This window comes from Triticum dicoccoides, chromosome 5A (genome assembly GCF_002162155.2).
Source record: "Triticum dicoccoides isolate Atlit2015 ecotype Zavitan chromosome 5A, WEW_v2.0, whole genome shotgun sequence".
NCBI lineage: Eukaryota > Viridiplantae > Streptophyta > Magnoliopsida > Poales > Poaceae > Triticum > Triticum dicoccoides.
In genome coordinates, this window is record NC_041388.1 from 163,462,028 (window position 1) to 163,468,027 (window position 6,000).

The following is a 6,000-nucleotide window of genomic DNA, read 5'->3' on the forward strand; positions in this document are numbered from 1 at the left end:
CAGTTCTATATGCCCATAATGCATCATCAAGTTTCTTAGACCAATTCTTTCTAGACCTATTAACAGTCTTTTGCAAAATTAATTTGAGCTCTCTATTGCTCAAGTCTACTTGACCACTAGACTGTGGGTGATAAGGAGATGCAATTATATGACTAACATCATATTTAGCAAGCATTTTACGGGAGGCACCATGAATAAAGTGTGAACCACCATCGGTTATTAAATATCTAGGGACTCCAAACCTCGGAAAAATAACTTCTTTAAGCATTTTAATAAAAGTGTTATGATTAGCACTACTAGTTGGAATAGCTTCTACCCATTTAGTAACATAATCAACAGCAACTAGAATATGTGTATCCATTAGAGGCAGGAAAAGGTCCCATATAATCAAAGCCCCAAACATCAAACGGTTCAATAACAAGAGAATAATTCATAGGCATTTCTTGACGTCTACTAATATTACCAATTCTTTGACATTCATCACAAGACAAGACAAACTTACGGGCATCCTTGAAGAGAGTAGGCCAATAAAAACCAGATTGCAGTACCTTATGTGCAGTTCTATCTCCAGCGTGGTGTCCTCCATAAGACTCGGAATGACACTTGTGTAGGATCTGTTCATGTTCATGCTCAGGTACACAACGTCTAATAACACCATCTACTCCTTCTTTATAAAGATGCGGGTCATCCCAAAATTAATGTCTCAAGTCATAGAAAAACTTTTTCTTTTGCTGGTATGTGAAGCTAGGTGGCATAAACTTAGCAACAATATAATTAGCATAATCAGCATACCATTGAGTACTACGAGAAGTACTTATAACATTTAATTGTTCATCAGGAAAGTTATCATTAATAGGCAGTGGGTTATCAAGAATATTTTCTAACCTACACAAGTTGTCTGCAACGGGGTTCTCAGCTCCCTTTCTATCAACAATATGCAAATCAAATTCTTGTAGCAAGAGAACCCATCTAATAAGTCTAGGTTTAGCATCTTTCTTTTCCATAAGGTATTTAATAGCAGCATGATCAGTTTGAATAGTTACTTTAGAATCGACAATATAAGATCTGAACTTATCACAATCAATACAACTGCTAAAAGCTCTTTTTCAGTAGTAGCATAATTTCTTTGAGCATTGTCTAGAGTCTTACTAGCATAATGAATAATATTTAATTTATTATCAACTCTTTGCCCTAGAACAGCACCTACAGCATAATCACTAGCATCACACATAATTTCAAAGGGTAAATTCCAATCATGTGGCTGAACAACAGGTCTAGAGACTAATGCTTTCTTAAGTATTTCAAATGCTTCTACACAATCATCATCAAAGACAAATGGTATATCTTTTTGCAATAAATTAGTCAGAGGCCGAGAAATTTTTGAGAAGTCCTTAATGAACCTCCTATAAAATCCAGCATGACCAAGGAAACTTCTTATACCTTTAATGTCCTTGGGACATGGCATCTTTTCAATAGCATCAACCTTGGCTTTATCAACTTCAATACATCTTTCAGAAACTTTGTGCCCCAAGACAATACCTTCATTAACCATAACGTGGCACTTTTCCCAATTCAAGACAAGATTAGTTTCTTCACATCTCTGCAAAACTCGATCAAGATTGCTCAAGCAATCATCAAAAGAAGAACCATAGATGGAAAAGTTGTCCATGAAAACCTCACAAATCTTTTCACAAAAGTCAGAGAATATAGCCAGCATGCATCTTTGAAAGGTAGCATGTGCATTACATAAACCAAAAGGCATACGTCTATAAGCAAAAGTACCAAAAAGGGCATGTAAAAGTAGTCTTAGATTGATCTCTGGCCGACACCGGTATTTGAGAGAAACGAGAATAACCATCTAGAAAGCAATAGTTTGTATGTTTGCATAATCTTGCTAGCATTTGATCAATAAAAGGTAAGGGGTAATGGTATTTCTTAGTAGCTTTATTTAATTTGCAGAAATCAATTACCATCCTATAACCTGTGATAATTCTTTGTGGAATCAATTCATCTTTATCATTAGGAACAACAGTAATACCTCCCTTCTTAGGGACACAATGGACAGGACTTACCCACTCACTATCAGCAACGGGATAGATTATACCTGCCTCCAAAAGCTTAAGTATTTCTTTTCTTACCACTTCTTTCATTTTAGGATTCAGACGTCGCTGAGGATCATGAACTGGTTTGGCATCTGCTTCCAAATTTATTTTATGTTGACATAGAGTGGAACTAATGCCCTTAAGATCATCAAGAGTATATCCAATAGCAGCACGCTGCTTCTTCAGAGTTTTCAATAATCTTTCTTCTTCATGCTCTGAAAGGTTAGCACTAATAATAACAGGATATATCTTTTTCATCAAGATAAGCATATTTAAGATTATCAGGCAACGGTTTAAGCTCAAACACGGGATCACCCTTGGGTGGAGGAGGATCTCCTAAAATTTCAACAGGCAACTTGTGTTGTAGAATAGGTTCCTGTTTAAAGAATACTTCATCTATTTCCCTTCTTTCATTCATGAACATATCATTTTCATGGTCTAGTAAATAGTGTTCTAAAGGATCACTAGGAGGTACGGCAATAGAAGCAAGACCAATAATTTCATCCTTACTAGGAAATTCTTCCTCACAATGTTGTTTACTAAATTTAGAAATATTAAACTCATGAACCATATCATTCAAGCCAATAGTAACAACATTCTTTTCGCAATCTATCCTAGCATTAACAGTGTTCTAGAAGGGTCTACCAAATATAATGGGACAAAGCTATCTTGCGGAGAAGTAAGAACAAGAAAATCAGCAGGATATTTAGTTTTCCCACACAAGACTTCAACATCTCTAACAATTCCAATTGGTGAAATAGTATCTCTATTGGCAGGTTTAATTGTGACATCAATACCTTCTAACTCAGCAGGTGCAATTTCATTCTTAATCTCTTCGTATAAAGTATGCGGTATAACACTAGCACTCGCACCCATATCACATAAGCCATGATAACAATGATCTCCTATTTTAACAGAAATAACGGGCACGCCTACCACAGGTCTATGTTTATCTTTAGCACAAGGTTTAGCAATTCTAGCAGTTTCACCTTCGAACTGAATAACATGCCTATCAATATTATCAGATAAGAGATCTTTAACAATAGCAATATTAGGTTCTACTTTAACTTTCTCAGGAGGTGTATAAGTTCTAATATTGCTTTTACGAACAACAGTTGAAGCTTTAGCATGATCCTTTACTCTAACAGGGAAAGGTGGTTTCTCAACATAAGAAGTAGGAACAATAGGATCATTATAAGTGACAGTCTTTTCTTCAACTTTAATAGGTGAAGCTACTTTTACTTCTATGGGAGGATGATATTTAAACCACTTATCCTTAGGGAGATCAACATAAGTAGCAAAAGATTCACAGAAAGAAGCTACTATCTCAGAGTCAAGGCCATATTTAGTGCTAAACTTACGGAAAATATCGGTGTCCATAAAAGATTTAACACAATCAAACATAGGTGTCATACCTGACTCCTTACCTTCGTCGAGGTCCCAATCTTCAGAGTTGCGTTTAACTCTATCCAATAAATTCCATCTGAATTCAATAGTCTTCATCATAAAAGAGCCAGCACAAGAAGTATCAAGCATGGTGCGATTGTTTTCAGAAAGTCGAGCATATAAATTTTGAATAATCATTTCTCTTGAGAGCTCATGATTGGGGCATGAATATAACATTGATTTAAGCCTCCCCCAAGATTGAGCGATGCTTTCTCCTTCGCGAGGCCAGAAATTATATATATAATTGCGATCATGGTGAACAAGATGCATAGGGTAATACTTTTGATGAAATTCCAACTTCAATTTTTTATAGTCCCATGATCTCATATCATCACATAACCTATACCATATCAATGCATCTCCCTTCAAAGATAAAGGGAATACCTTCTTCTTAGCAACATCATCGGGTATACCTGCAAGCTTAAATAATCCACAAACTTCATCCACACATATTAAGTGCTCATCAGGATGCTTTGTTCCATCTCCTGTAAAAGGGTTAGCTAGCAGTCTTTCCATCATACCCGAAGGAAATTCAAAAGGAGTTTCATTTTCAATAGGTTCAGTAGGTTGAGGAGCAACACTTTGCTCTACTGGACGGGGTGAAGATACCCGAACAAGCTCCTCAGAGAATTACTTTCCATAGTAACAAGTGACAGTAAATTTCATCACACTATATAAATTTTTCCTTACCAAATTCCACCTACCAAAGGCGCTACACTCCCCGGCAACGGCGCCAGAAAAGAGTCTTGATGACCCACAAGTATAGGGGATCTATCGTAGTCCTTTCGATAAGTAAGAGTGTCGAACCCAATGAGGAGCAGAAGGAAATGATAAGCGGTTTTCAGCAAGGTATTCTCTGCAAGTACTGAAATAAGTGGTAACAGATACTTTTGTGATAAGATAAATTGTAACGAGCAACAAGTAACAAAAGTAAATAAAGTGCAGCAAGATGGCCCAATCCTTTTTGTAGAAAAGGACAAGCCGGAACAAACTCTTATAATAGGAAAAGCACTCCCGAGGACACATGGGAATATCGTCAAGCTAGTTTTCATCACGTTCATATGATTCGCGTTCGATACTTTGATAATTTGATATGTGGGTGGACCGGTGCTTGGGTGCTGTTCTTACTTGAACAAGCATCCCACTTATGATTAACCTCTATTGCAAGCATCCGCAACTACAACAAAAGTATTAAGGTAAACCTAACCATAGCATGAAACATGTGGATCCAAATCAGCCCCTTACGAAGCAACGCATAAACTAGGGTTTAAGCTTCTGTCACTCTAGCAACCTATCATCTACTTATTACTTCCCAATGCCTTCCTCTAGGCCAAAATAATGGTGAAGTGTTATGTAGTCGACGTTCACATAACACCACTAGAGGCTAGACAACATACATCATATCAAAATATCAAACAAATACCAAATTCACATGACTACTAGTAGCAAGACTTCTCCCTTGTCCTCAGAAACAAACGTAATTACTCACAAAGCATATTCATGTTCATAATCAGAGGGGTAATAATATGCATATACGATCTAAACATATGATCTTCCACCAAATAAACCAACTAGCATCAACTACAAGGAGTAATCAACACTACTAGCAACCTACTAGCACCAATCCTGGACTTTGAGACAAGAATTGGATACAAGAGATGAACTAGGGTTTGGAGATGAGATGGTGCCGGTGAAAATGTTGATGGAGATTGCCCTCTCCCGATGAGAGGATCGTTGGTGATGACGATGGTGATGATTTCCCCCTCCCGGAGGGAAGTATCCCCGGCAGAACAGCTCTGCCGGAGCTCTAGATTGGATCCGCCAAGGTTCCGCCTCGTGGCGGTGGAGTCTCGTTCCGAAAAGTTCATTTCTATTTTTTTTCTCATCGAAAAACTTCCTATAGGAGAAGATGGACGTCGGAGAGCCACCAGGGGGCCCACGAGGTAGGGGGCGCGCCCTAGGGGGGTGCGCCCCACCCTCGTGAGCAGGGTGTCGGCCCCCTGGCCTTCATCTTTGGTGAGGATTTTTCTTTATTTATTTTAAGACGTTCTGTGGAGTTTCAGGACTTTTGGAGTTGCGCAGAATAGGTCTCTAATATTTGCTCCTTTTCCAGCCCAGAATTCCAGTTGCCGGCATTCTCCCTCTTCATGTAAACCTTGTAAAATAAGAGAGAATAGCCATAAGTATTGTGACATAAAGTGAAATAACATCCCATAATGCAATAAATATCGATATAAAAGCATGATGCAAAATGGACATATCAGCTGCCTCTTCAGATCCTCGAACACTTTATCAGCTGCCTCGCTCCAGACAAAGTTATCTGTTTTCTTGAGCATCTGATATAAAGGGATGGCCTTCTCTCCAAGGCGACTGATAATTCGGCTCAAGGCTGTAATCCGGCCGGCCAGACGTTGAATGTCATTGATACACGCCGGTTTAGCCAAGGATGTAA